The sequence below is a fragment of the Lissotriton vulgaris genome, chromosome 5, assembly GCF_964263255.1.
Source record: "Lissotriton vulgaris chromosome 5, aLisVul1.2, whole genome shotgun sequence".
Lineage (NCBI taxonomy): Eukaryota > Metazoa > Chordata > Amphibia > Caudata > Salamandridae > Lissotriton > Lissotriton vulgaris.
Genome location: NC_141693.1, coordinates 1,216,318,559 through 1,216,333,512, shown reverse-complemented (window position 1 = coordinate 1,216,333,512; position 14,954 = coordinate 1,216,318,559).

Sequence of the window (14,954 nt, the reverse complement as noted above, 5' to 3'; positions counted from 1 at the left end):
ATTTGAGTTGGCTGTTCAGGTATGCTGGTCCGGTGTTGTGGAGGGCCTTGTGAGCGTGGGTTAGCATCTTGAAGGTGACACCAGCTTTGATGGGGAGCTAGTGGAATGTGCGCAGGTGCTGGGAGATGTGGCAGTGGCTTGGCAGGTTGAGGACCAGTCTTGCAGCAGCGGTTTGGATGTTCTGTAACTTGCAAATGAGGTGTTTGTATATTCCGGCATAGAGTGCGTTGCTGTAGTCGAGCCTGCTGGTGACCAGGGCGTGAGTGATGGTCTTTCTGGGATGAGGGGGATTCATTTGAAGGTCTTATGTAGGAGGTGTGGGTGTGGAAGCAGGAGGACGAGACAGAGTTGATCAGGTGGTCCATTTTGAGCTCTAAGTCCAGGATGATTCCCAGGTCGCGTGCGTGGTCTGTGGGGGCGGGTGGGCTTCCGTGGGTGGGGGGCAACCAGGTGTCATTCCAGGCATCTGGGTTTGGGCCCATAATGAATACTTCTGTTTTGTTTGTGTTTCGTTGTAGGCAGCTGTTTTTCATCCAATTGGCAACGGCTTCCATGCCTTCTCGAAAGTCGTCTCTGGCGGTGTTGGGTTCGTTGGATAGGGAAAGACAGAGTTGGGAGTCGTCTGTATATGACACAATGTTGAGTCCATAGGTTCTGACAATGGGGGTGAGCGGAGCCATGTTGACGTTGAAGAGCATAGGGCTGAGGGAGGACCCCTGGGGGACTCTGCAGGTGGTAGGTGTAGGGTCTGAGAGAAAAGGAGGAGTCTTACCCGCTGTGTTCTGCCTGAGAGGAAGGAGCAGATCCTGTCGAGGGTCTTGTCTTGGATCCCTGCGTCATGGAGTCTGCGTATTTGGGTGTGGTGAGAGACCGTGTTTAACGCCGCTGAGAGGTTGAAGAGGATGAGGGCTGCTGTTTCTCCTTTGTCTAGTAAGGTACGGATGTCGTCTTTTGAGGCAAGGAGGGTGGTTTCCGTACTGTGTTTTTTTCTGAAGCCGGATTGGGAGGAGTCGAGGATGTTGTGCTCTTCGATGAATGTGGCGAGTTGGCTGTTGATGGCTTTCTCGATGACTTTCACTGGGAACGGGAGCAGGGAGATGGGTCTGTAGTTTTTAGGTTAGTGGGGTCTGCCGAGGGTTTCTTCCGGAGCGGGTTGATTTCGGCGTGTTTCCAGTTATCAGGGAACAAGGTGGTTGCCAGGGAGCAGTTGATGGTGTGGCAGAGCATGGGTGCGATAGTGTCAACGGCTCAGTTGAAAATGTGGTAGGGGCAGGGGTCCATGGGGGCCCCGGAGTGGATTGACTTTATTGTCTTCAGTGTGTCTTTGGTGGTGAGGGCTGTCCAGTTGTTGATCGCTGGCTTCAGGGTGTCGGTGAGGGTTCAGTGTGTTGGTTGTCTTTGTCAAAGTTGTCGTAGATGCTCTTGATTGTGGTGGAAAAAGGTGCTGAGTTTGTCTTGTGAGGGAGGGATGTCGGTGGACTCGCTGGTGGGTTGGGCGAATTCAGGGAGGGAACTTGAGGGAAAAAATCCAAAGACAAAATAGTAAACAAATAAAACAAAAAGAAAGGGAACTTACCAAACATTAGGGAAATAATGCAGCGGAGTGAGTCATACATTACAGACATAAGGAGAACATAGGTATAAACGTCAGCAGCAAAACTGCACAAGGGAGACCTAAGAGACATGGGAGAGAACAAACAAGAAAACAGTTAAGGCTTGCTCACCGCATGGTTAAAACCTAAGAAACAGGGAATAGAATAAACAAAGCAACAATTAAGGTTTGCTCAGTTCCATAAGTTCTCCTTTATGAACATGAATGAATTTCCGAAGGTCAGCTGGATCATCAAAAGTAAAAGTTCTGTCCTTGTAAGTCACTTTGAAAAAGCTAGGATGGATAAGACCATAACGGGCATTCATGTATCTCAATGCTGGTCTCGGGTTTAGAAAATCCCATCGCTGGTTGGTAGTTAGCTTGGAGACATCCTGACTGATGAAAACTTTGTGGCCAGACCAAAGCATCTGCTTGTGTTGCTTGGCAGCGTTGAGGATTGCCATGAGGTCAGAGTACAGTAGAAAGTAGGTAATAATGTCTCTTGGTTTAGTTGAGGAAGATGCATTCTGAGATCCTAGTCTATGCGACTTTTGAATGTTGAAATCCATAGACTTCAAGAGACCAACAATCTGCACGACTTGAATTTTCAAGAAAGAAATCATGCCGAAACCTTCAGAACCTTCTGGAATTCCATAACTGCAGAGGTTTTCACGCCTATTATGATTTTGTAAGTCCTCTGTTATCTTCTTATGTTCAGTAACTTCTTTAGTGAGGCTGTCAACTCTGGCATCAACGTCCTGTGCATCACTTATTTTTTGGTCAACATCTGAAAGTCTCAAATTTAGGCCGGACCTTTTCTCTTCAATTCTCTGGACAGTAGCAGTGGTATCCGTCATGAAGGGTCGAATGAGAAGCAGTTAATCCATTAAGCCCTCTAATGGCAGAGGACTATTTTGGGGAGGACTGATCTTTCTTGGCGTGCTTGCTGGTGCTAACAGCAAAATCTTTACGACCTTCAGAAGTGGCCCAAGCAGTCCTGTGGGGCTCGGTTGAGTGTGGAGAATCAATGGTGAGATACTGTGTGAAGCGTAACAATAGAGAAAACTCCAAGGTCACATTTAGTACAGTCAGTGAGAGAGGAAGTCCACAAACCTTGTGTAAAGCCTGACAAAAAATTGCTTGACTGAAAATTTCTGAATAGCCACACTGCCACCGGCCTGAACAGATGATGTGATGAACTTGAAATCAAACCACAAGCCACACAACACAGTAGATCGAAAAATATAAGAGGGTTTATCAACCAGCCAGCATGTATCCGATGTAAAGAGCAGGTACCAGGCAAGGTCAGTTAATTGTAGGCATTACTCTGCAAGGTCAGAAACTATGCACGTTTGTACCATGCTGTGAAGGAAAACTTTAGGAGCAAAACACGAAAAATGGCGGCCGCGCTAAACAGGGCCACTGAGCATGAGCAAATGCAAAATGAGGGACACTGTGAAGGACTGACAGCGGGTCTATAAACATGCTGCATTGTAGCCTATGACAAAACACAAGGAGCCTTGAATCAAAGCAGGGGGTTGCAGACGTGAGAATAATCTAGCAGCGCTCATACCGTTGTGACAAATTTGCCTCCAAGTGATGTGCATCAAAGTGCATCAAGCCATGAAGAAAAATAAGGGAGAACACTGGTCCATTCAACGAGAATATAACATTCGCTGATCAGCTTAGGTAGTCAAATGTAAGACTGGGTTACTTAATTACTGGCAAAATGCATGTGCGTTTCAACATTGCTGCGGAGGGGAAAAGCACCGACAGCAAATGCTTAAAATGGCGGCCATAAAAATCGGAGCCACTGAGGCAAAACAAGTTCAGGGAAGAAAGCAGATGAAATGACCATGAAAAGGTCCACAAACCTGCCTCAGTGTGCCCCACAACTTCTCACACAAGAAGCCATGCTTGAAAAACAGCACCGCAGACTTGAGAGGAGTCCTTCAGCGCCTAAGGGTAGGTGGTAGTGAAGAAATTATTGTTTCTCATTTTATAATTAGTTGGCAAATATCTTTAGTTTTTTAATTGAAAATAAGTTTAATTGTGTAAATAATGGTTTTACATATAAGGGTAAAGTGTGCGGAGTTTCTTAATATTTAATATTATTTCTTTAATTGGCAATTAATTATGTTAATTGCGGAAGTACATTTTTTTAATACTTAGATGTGGTTCGTGAATTGTGCGGTGTGATAGGGTAGAAAATATAAAAAAGTAAATGTATGTAATAATTAATGTTTTAGTTTCTAAATAATTTCTGATACATTTTTTTATTTGTTTGGAAATATTCTTTTATTTCATTTAATATAATATTTGTAGGCATTTGTCATATGTGTTTAACATTATAATATGTTTAATGATTAATATTAGATTTTTAACATTTCTATATATATATATATTATTTATTTTGTTTTTATTATATTTATATGGTTGTTAATATTCTGTTTGTTTTTAACTTTGAACTGACTGGAGTGAGAATATTAATTGTTACATATACACACAATACACCTATTATTCAAAAAGGGGAGGGAATCAGAGGCTATGGGGCAGTCAGGGTAAGCTGGCCTTCAAGTGACAAGTTACACACAACAACAAGCTGCCCTGGCTCAGTGTCTGATTTTTAAAGAAAGTAGCAGCACACTATGCCTGTTACCTATGTGGTGTTGGCCATCTCAAAAAAATGTAAGGACTGTCCTCACACACCGCCAGGTGTCATGCTTCATCATCTGCAGTCGTCACTCTTTTTTTTTTTTGATACTTTCACATTTTTAATAGGCTCTGTTAAGCCACCAAGAAATTGAACAAATACAACTTTGAACCAATTCAAAAATTCACTTTTTAAGGGGAAAAATAAATAAATGAGACCTTTCATAGGAGGTCTGATAGTACTAGGATTGTATGCATGGTCACCTGCGGTAACAGGCCCCTTTAACTATGCATACATTTTAAAACGTCAACATAGATGCACTCATGTCTACGGGATCCACAACAGGTAACAGTAGAAGTTTATAGGCGTAAAGTAATCTGGGCCATGTAAGTCTGCTCTCGAGAAAAAAACCCTGTGCATCTACAGAACTGTTTAAAAAAATTGCATATTTTACATGAGCAGACAAATTAATACAGTAAAAAAGCAGGTACGGGACAACGAATCAGTGAGGCTCCAAAAATCTTTATATATACAGCCATTGGAAGGACAATCTTGAGTCGAGAAGATTGTTATCGTTGCGAAATTGAATTGTTGTAGCTGTACCTTTAGGAGCCGCCTCCGTACCCGCTGTTTCGGCCACCGCCACTGCTGCTGTAAGAGTCCCTGGAGCTGTATCCGCCGCTGTATCCAACGCCTCCGTACCCGCCGCTGCTCCTGGACTCAAAGCGGCTGCTGCCGTAGCTGTCGCCCCCTCATCCTCGTCCACCGCTGGAGTAGCCCCTGCCGCTGCTCTTACCTCCATACCCTCCTCTGTAGCTGCCCAGCTCCTGTTGGACTTGCGGCCTGGTCCATTTGGATCTGGTGTCCGTCGAGGGTCTTGCCATCCATGCCCTTCAGCGTGTCCTTGGCGAGCAATTACCAGTCCACCTGCAATCTGGACTGGGAGTAATGAACAGAGGAAAGAAAGGAGCATTCTTTGGCAACCGGATGAAGAGGCATCCACATATTTAGGAGGTCCTGGTCCGCAAGGATTTCTCTCATAAGTGCCCTGTTGCTGTTATTGGCTGTGTCCAGGGGCTGGTCTGATCCAAGATTCTATCCTGGGCTAGGTTCAACTCACCCCTATAATCACGTAAGTAGTGCCTACCTCTGTAAGAATACAGTTACGTCTCAGAAGTAAATGTCTCTTGTTTCCAAGTAGACAGTGTACAGAAGTGATGGTGACCACTTTTGTACCAAGTCACAAATTGAAGAAAACATATCTCCCTTCCTCCTCAGTCCAAGACTGTAATAGTGTACAAGAGATGGACTTCTGCACTGGATTGTGGCTGTCTAGTAGGATTGAAAGGTTCTCAGTTAGAAGGAAGGAACTAGAATGCTTTACCCCTAAGATGACTTAGTTACTGCTGTTAGTTTTGTGCGGTGTCCATACCATCGATGTGAGCCTATGTCAGAAATAAATACCTGCATAAGCACAGTTATCATGCAACTTTTGTAGATTTGTTGTACTTCACCGTGATCCCCAAGTATCCCGGGAAGACACCCCATTGGTAGAGAGGACATGCGTAGTGTGTGGGAACCTACATACCATGGAATAGAGGGCAACAGTGACAAATTATTTCAGAACATGTAAGTAGAACAAGATGAACAAATCAGGTAATCTTCCCCCTTGTTAGAGATGTGGTGGGGGTGGTGGTATGGCCAGTGATAAGCAAAGGATACACATCTATCCAGGGCATTGTTTTGTGGGCAGTCAAGGGGGTGCCTTGGAATTAATAATGCTGTTGGTTTTATTGGGTTTCTAGAGTTATCTCTCAGGAGACATCCTGGATGATCTCCCCACAGACTTTTCTCCCATGTCCCTTTCTGTTGACTTCCAGAAGGGTCAGCCTTGTTGCCGTCCTGAGCATTGGCACAGTCTGTCGCCCCTGTGGGAATGTCTATTTACATGTGGTTGTGCGATAGTCATGTTCATGCTGACTTTGTCGATGCTGTCCAAGAATGTTTCATTTATAGTCTCAGGATTTGCTGCAGAAAGTTATCCACATCATCGCTGTCTCTAAAAAACCATATTTAATGTCCCATTTTCTGAATGTTGGTGTACAGGAGCAAACGTTATTGCATTTTGCATTAGTTTCAACTGAAAAGTATCAGCTATTTTGATCTTGTTGCTTTGTACCACTGTCAAAGCCTCTCCATGTTCATAGCAGGAGTGGTCCAAGCCCAGATTCTATATGCATTTGCTGGTTGGGGAGAAAGTGAGTTCTCTAAGACGTAGTAGGAGGTTGAATGAAAATGTTTTTATGTTGTATTGTTTAAGTTTTTCCAGCATCTGACAGAATCTTTCTGCCTGAAGTGGCACACATCAGGGCCCCATTGATTTTCCACTGCAGCAAGCCTTTATTCCCTTCCCTCTACCTTGTTGCAGAATAATTCCAGCTCTGAAGGCAGATATTTTACTTCTGAGGTGACATCTAAAATGTTATCATCTCTGGATCCAAGAACTTCTTTCAATGCTGAGATATCTTTGAGAATAGGACTGAGAGGATGTGTGCACAGCTGCAAGAACCTCCGGTTTTGCCCCTTCCCCAGCTTCGGAGAAAAGGAGCTGTCTTGTAGACTTGGTTGAAGCCATTATAGTGGTGGACTAGCAGATCTGAGATGGTGAACCATTAGAGGCCTTGCCATTTGATCATTGATGAAGTGGAAGGCACTGGCCTAACAGAAGGCCTCAATCGTTCTCAGGAATAGGGTGTCACATAAGAGCCATTAGGGGTTATAACGAAGTGTAGCTAGTGGGGCTACAGAGCTGAGAAGAAGGAAGTCCTAGATGGATGGGAGCATCAAAGGCCCTTTCCATCAGAAAGAAGGGTGAGAACTACAAGGCAAAGTCCTCAGTCTCCATTACAGCTGGACCCCCCATCATCAGACATCAGCAGGGTAATAGTACAAAGCATTGGGTGGGAGGAGTGAGGGCAACTAATGAATCCCCTCAAGTCCAATGGTGGCAACCCCACCTCAGATAAATGAAAGAGCCCACAGGTGATGGCAAGTCTCAGGGGTCCCTGCGCTGTTGACGTTAGAGTCGCAGCAATGTAGGCCTCACACAGTCAGAAGAATGGTGGACAAAGTATGCACGCAACGCAGTCATGGCAGGTCAAAGGGCGCCGGGCTAAACGTCAGGTTCTCAGGACATTAAAGATGCTCAATTGCATCTCCTGGGTGCCAGCAGGCTGAAAGAAGTGTACGTCCCTGGCCTGGTGGTTAGTGCAGATGAGGTCAGGGATGGCACGGTACTCCCTTGCTGTATTGTTGCTTTTGTGATCCAGGGAGCAGTAAACTCAGCCAGCCCTCATACATCCCATATGTTTTCAGCTCTCTTCCGCTCTTCAGAAGGGTGTTGTGCTCCTGCAGCTGACCACATAATCAGTGGGGCTTCCGTTGGTCGGAGGAGCTCTACTCGGAAGTGGCCATTTTCTTTCATAGCCAAACTTCAATTAATATATCAATCAATCGATCTTTCAATCAATCCATCAATCAACCAGCATATATATAGAGCAGCACTGTCACTCCTAGGGCTATCTAAACAACCTAGGGTGTCATGTCTCCATAAAAAATCTAGGTCTTGAGTCCCTTTCTGAAATCCACCAGTGAGTGTGCTGTTTTGAGGTGGAGGGGATGGTCATTCCAGGTCTTTGCGACGATGTAAGAGAAGCGCCCCCGCTACACTGTTATGGATGCAGGAGGTGTGCGCCTGGGTGAGTAAGGAGGAGTGTAGGCATCTTGCAGGCAGATGGAAGTTCAGTCGAAGGTTAATGTAGGAAGGTCCTTGATCATGTAGTAGAGCTTTGTAGGAATGCGTGAGGATCTTGAGCTGGCATCTTTTCTGGATGGGGAACAAGTGGAGGTTTCTTAGGTGGGGGTAATGTGGATCCATTTGAAGAAGTCCTTGATGAGTCTGGCTGCAGTGTTCTGTATGGTCAGGAGTCTTCTGAGTAGCTGGGTGGAAATTCTGGAATAGGGAGCGTTACTGTACTCGAGAACGTTGGTGACAAGGGACTGAGTGATGGTCTTTCTGGTGCTGATTGTGATTCATTTGAAGATTCTGCGGAGAATGCAAAGGGTGTAGAAGCAGGAGGAGCCAAATTAGTTGACTTATTGTTTCATAGTTAGTTGGCCATCGAGGATGATGCCAAGGTTGCGTGCATTGCCTGTTGGTGGGAGAGTTGGTTCAAGTTCTACTGGTCACTAGATGTGGTCCCAGACAGAAGTGTTCTTCCTGAAGATCAGTACTTCTGTCTTGTCAGAGTTGAGTTTGAGCCATTTGTCTCTCCTCCAGTGGTCTACGCTGGTCAAGGCAATGCAGAAGTTAGTTTTGGCATTGGAGGGGTCTTCAGTGAGTGAGAGGATTAGTTAAGTTTTGTCTGCGTAGGAGATTATGTTGGATTCGTGGGATCTGACAACATCTGCGGGGAAGGTCATGTAGGTGCTGAACATGGTGGTTCTTAGGGATGATCCTAGGGGTATATCACATATGATGTCCTTCCGCACGGGGTGAAGGGAGGCAGCCGGATGCCATGGATGCATTCTGTCTTGAAAATGGCGATCCACTTGAAGGCGTTTTGCCGTTTGGTGATGTTGTTGAGTCTGTCGATGACGATGTCATTAAAGACTGTGTTGAAATCCACCAAAATATCAAGGAGGAAAAGGGTCACAGTTTCTCTGCCATCAAAGAAAGTTCGTTGTCTGTGGCAGCAATCAACATAGTCTCAGTAATGTGTTTGGAATGGAAACCTCATTGTGAGGCATCAAGTAGGTGGTTTTGTTGCAGGTATTCCGTCATCTGTTGGTTGATGGCCTTCTAAAATACTTTGGACAAGGTAGGGGAGCAGGGAGAATGGTCGATAAATGTTTAGATTGCTGGGGTCGGCAGAGGATTTCTTTAGGAGGGGTCTGACCTCTGTGTGTTTTCGACTGGCCAGGAAGGCTGCTGAGGGGATGGAGCTGGTCAGTCTGCGCTGATTGGTTTGGTTCCAAGGTTGAAGAGAGGTGGGGCAGAGGTCAGTGGACGCCCTGGAGTGTATGATGTTTGCTGGTTGGTTGAGGTTGGTGATGTTGAGATTGTTGGGTTGAGGGATGGAACTGTTGTAGATGGTTGCAATCCTGCTGTGGAAGTAATCCGAGAGGATGATGCAGATTTCCAGGGGGGTGCAAGGTGTTCTCTGTGGCTGTCAGTTTGAAGAATTCCTTTGTGTGGTTAATGTGGGCATATCTTGGCATCCTTTATGCGCAGGTGGTAGTTGATGAGGGCTACTTTGTGAGTGGCTCTGTCAGAGGGGTTTGTGCTGATGCACCATTGATTTTTGAGTCAGTAGCAGTTTCGCTTTGTAGTTCTGAGCTCTAGGGTGTACCAGCTGGCTTGTCTGGAGGTTTTGTTGGCTTTTGCTGGTTTCCATGGGGCAACTCAGTTGTTGCATTTGGTGAACCAGGCGGAGACGTTCTGGACATTCAAGGTTGTCTGAGGCTCCAGGTTAGGTAGTGTTGAGGGCCCATGCTCACTGCATCTCTGTTACCCTGCCCCAGCTGTAGAGGGAGGAGCTGTAGAGCTTGGTTATGGTGTGCTGAGCACAGAAGATGGTAAAGTGAATGATGGTATGGTCATTGCAGATGAGTTCTGTGATGTGGCTTAATTTGATTTTGTTGCTGTGGGTTAAAATGGAGTTGAGTGTATGACTGGCTTTGTGAGTGAGTCCAGTGATCAGTTGAAGATTGCTAAGTAGGAAGTTTGGTGGGAGTTGATGGCGAGGGTGGTGAGGAGGTTGGAGATGGCATCGCAGATGGCTGTATGACGTTCCAGGGGTCTTTAAATGGGCGTGCCTCCTATTGTGGTCTTAGCGTCTGTATGCAGCTGGAAACAGGTGTTCAATGAGACGTGCTGGGTTATCATCGGTGATGATGCATCAGATGGTTTCCTTGAAGATGATGGCAAGGACCTGCCTTGTTTGTTGTGTGCAGTCTCTCTATATCATCTTGTACCCTTTGGAAGCAGCATTGGTGATGTTGGGGTCCAAGGAGGGGTTGATCGCCATTTCAGTGATGAAGGCAAAGTCAGGGGATAGGGTGGTGATGGTGTCCAAGATTCCCTTGGTGTGTTTGCAAGAGGGATTGGGAGTTCAGCAAGAATCATTGGAGTAGTGTTTGAGGTATTCAGGGTGGAAGTGACACAGAGTCCGGTGTGAGCTGGCTGTCCTGTGTTGCATGAGAAGCGACTGTAGCGGCAGGAGAAGAATCCTTTGGTTGATCACGGGGATGACGTGTGGCAGCTGATTTTCCAATGGCTGGGGTCCAGGGCCAGGAGCTCCTTGACGGTGTAGTGGAAGAAGCTGGTTGTGGTCCAGGTGCAGAAGGACGCAGAAAGGCTTGCCTTTGGCATGCCTTTGGTGCTCTGGTAGCACGCCCACTTCTGCTACACTACTGTGATGCAGCCTCTATTAAGTAGGTACTGGGGGTGGGCGGAGCACTGGGTGGCAGGAGGCAAGAAATGGCGGGAGGAGGGATGAGAAGAGCAAGGTAAACTTGTAGCAGGGAGCGCACAGAAGGGAGAAAAAGCTGCAGAAAAAGAGAAGGAGAGAGAAAAAGTGCAGAAAAACTATTAGAAAAATTAGCAGGTGAGAGAAAAAGTTTCAGAAAAATCAGCAGGAGAGAGGAAAAGAGTAGGAAATGAGCAAAATAGAGAAATGGTGCAGAACAATTAGCAGAAAAACGAGCAGGCGAGAGAGAAAGGTTCAGAAAAACGGGCAAGAGAGAAAAGGTGCAGAAAAATTAGTAGAAGAAAGAAAAAGCAGCAAAAAATGAGCAGGAGATAGAAAAAGTTGCAGAAAAACAACAAAGAAAGAGAGAAAAAGAGGTGCAGAAAAACAAGCAAGAAAGAGAAAAGCAGAAACGAGTAGAAAAAGGAGCAGAAGAGAGAGATAAACGAGCAGAAAACGGTCAGCAAAAGGAGCAGAAAAGGCAGAGAAGGAGCAGCAAGCAAGGCGGTGGATGCCCAAACAGAGGCAGTAGGGGTGGTGGACCATGGGTGAGATGGACTGCTCTTCACCTCACCTAGGAATTATATTTTAAATCATTCCTTAAGTTCTGTGGTCTCCTCTGTAAGATTTAGATCTTTTGTTTCTCTACTAGTGGCAACAATTTGCAGTGGGACAACTGGAGCTCTGGGCTGGGTGTACACTTTTGAGCTTTAAGACACAGAGGGGCATATTGTCAAGGAACAGCGTTATAATTATCGCCGCTTTAGCGGCAGAAAACTGCCGCTAAAGCAGCGATAATGGGCTTGATAATATGCCCTTGGTAATTCCCATAGAAGCCCATGTTCTGGTGTGAACATGGGCTTCTGTGGGAATTCTCTACGGCATATTATCAAGCCCATTATCGCCAATTTAGTGGCCGTATTCTGCCGCTAATGCAGCGATAATTATAACGCCATGCTTGATAATATGCCCCAGAGCCTCTTATAGCTGATTACTGGCCATTGCCCCTGGCTGCCATCTACTTGTGAGTCTTGCTGCTGGGTTTTACATTTAAGGGGGAATCCTTCCATGTTCTAACCTCTTTTAGGGTCTCAATCCAATTGTCCTGGAATAGGCTAAGCTGTTTCCCAGAGACACTCCAGTCCCTGATATGGAGTGAAGGATCCTTGTTTGGGAGACCATAGACTGGCAAGGCCATTTTGCTCAAATCAATGTGCTGCCTGAGTCCAGGAAGGATTTCTCCAACTCTGGCCTCTCTTCTTCCAACTCTGCTTCCACCCGTCTTCTCCTACTACGTGTATCGAGGATATCCTGGGGCTTATTTATGAGCCCATGCGTAACTATTACGCCGCTGGTGCGTCACTTTTTGTGACGCACCAGCGGAGTAAAAAATGTGCCTTGTTGCACCATATTTACAAAGTGACACATCTAAGTATATGCGTCACTTTGTAAACCCCTGCGCCACATTATACCTGCACCAGGTATAATGTATGCAAGGGGCATTTTGACGCCAGAAAGAGTCATAGAAAGGGCGCAGTGAAATCTAAAGGATTTCACAGCACCATTTCTTGGGCGCTAATGTGTCAAAATCTAATGCCTGCCTCACTGCAGACGTAAGACTGACCGAGGCACTAACAACATGGGACTTGCCCATGTGAAAGTACACATTGCTGGAGTTGCGTCACTTTTGTGACACTCCAGCAATGCGTCACTTTTGCGCCTACAGATACATCAGAAATACTGACGTATCTGTAACTCCTTGCGACATGATGCGTCATACTGTAAATATGACGCATTGTTAGTGTGGCAAGAAGAGCGCAGTGAAAAGTGACGCATCACTGTTATCATGCAGCGATGCGTCACTTTTCATACATGAGGCCCCCTGTATCCAGCTGCGTGAGTGGGAACATTACAAATACAATAGGGATAAACCCTCTAGTGGTTACTAGTGACTAAGATCCAGGTGTATCAAAATGTTTTACCCATTCTATGTCTAGGGTGTTCAATTAAAGTTAAGTTAGCTCTGGAAGGAGTTATATAATGGACTTATTGCTTTCCACTTTTTTGCATCCTTCTTCGCTTCCTGGAGAGCACAGTTAATAGATGCCAGAGGGTACTTTTCACCCTTCTCAGCTTCTTTTGAGAGCCCGGATTGGGGAAAAGCTTTGAAATGCATGGCTGCAGTCAGATGACTTGCAACTCTAAAACGCGTTATCTTGGAAACGTGAGGGAGGATAGAAGGGATAAGCATTTAGCATTTGGAATCACTCCTTGGCTCCTTACTGACCATTTGATAGCCCATATTTTAGGTCAGTCTCATTTAACCATTTTCCCACCAAGATATGAGTGGAAGCAGGGGCTTTTTACCTTACCCTAGTGTAGAGCTGGGATAGAATTTTGATTTATTTTCTGAAATCAATTGTGTTAGACCTCATTGACTGTCTATAATTACCTTCCATCATTGCCAGAAATCTCATGCAGAGCAGCAACAAAGGCAGTAACAAGAGGCAAGGGCAAAGGAGAGCTACCCTAGAATCAATGCAGAATGGTAACATAGCCACATTCTACATACACGGGGCTGAAAAGAAAAGTCAGATGAGGGATTAAAAGGAGAGTAAGTACTGGACAGATTTAACAGTAGCTCTCTGAACACAATGGGAAGGATGACAGGAAAAGTGGAACCAGGACTCTGCATTCCTTTTCCTAAAGGACCTTCAACTTCACCGGAGAAGGATTGAAGGAGCCTTTATAACTTTTAGTTGGTTTAATGTCTTTCCAGTGCAAACAATCAATACACCCTAGATTTGCTCCATCACCCCACCACCTCAGGGCCTTAATCGCAGCATAAGCAACACTGTACACCCGGCACAGGCTCAAGAGCAAGCAGCCTTCACAGAGATGCCCTTGTAACACCACCAGGGTGAACAGGGAGCTCACAGCTCTGCATCTCTCCGCCGTCTTGTATCAGCAAGTCTCTTCAGAGGGCTCCCCACCCCATAGCCCTGCTGCAAACTCTCTTTTACCATTTCTGTAACCCTCTCGCCTAGTTCATTTATTTTCTTGTGGGTCATGCTTTGCCATACATTACGGAATTATCACTGTGTCCCTCAAAAAAACTCCAGCATATTCTAATTACAACTGCAAACCAGGTGTGACACACTATTTATTGAAATCCCTTCTGAAATAAAGCACATTTCTAAAAGTCTGCAACTACCATTCTAATAATATCTGTCTTTGCATTTCACTAATCTAGACTATGAGTGTAAAAAAATGTCTTTGTCTGTGCAGTTTTCCAAAAGGTGCCATTATTTAACGTTGCATAGAATGCAGTTTTCCTCGTCCCATTCCACCAAGTCTTGAGTACTTGCACTTGATAGCAAGGTGGCATGTTTTCTGCCCTTGAAGTAATTGAATTATCTTACAGCTTGGTGTCCCGAGCAAAGACACTCACACAGCGCTCTTCTTCCATAAAAGCTGCTGGGTGTCTTCCAATCTTTGAGAATAACATTCCCCTCGCTTTTTGTATGATTTTTTACTCTCACAGAGTGATCCGTTTACAAAGAGCAGACACCCGTAGGGATAGTTTATTTTTCTTTCATGTGTCAGTGCCATCACATTGCCTTCTTATTGTTCAGTGTGTGCTTCTTTGTATAGTTTTGTTTTTGCCTATATTACCCAGCTCAGTTCCACTATGCCAACCTCAGTCTGTTCCAAAATGTTCCACTTCACAAATTTTGCTTTGTTCTTCTACTATCCAAATTTCAAGTATTTTCTAAACCTCTCCTCTCTTAATCATTAACTTAGTCCAAATCTCATCAGGGTCCCTGACAGTGTGTTCGAATCCCTGTGCAAATTATCATTGCGGCAAGCTGGCTTGGCATGGATCGTCCATCAGAGCGCCTATTCATCTTAGTAGGGAATGTCGGGGATGTCGACGTTCTTCATTCATGTTCAGTTTCTGAGAACAAAATGCACAACCACAGGAGGCTGAACATCATCATGTGTTATAGCGCATAAGCAGCATGGCTGAGCCTATCTATCAGATATTTGTAACCCCAGGATGATGTTAGAAATGCTGTTGGAGTTTATATGGGAACTGTGAAGCGGTGAGTACTACAGCTCAATCTTTCATCCTTGGTTGAACAATTTTGCATACTTAGGGGCTGATTTATATTTGGAT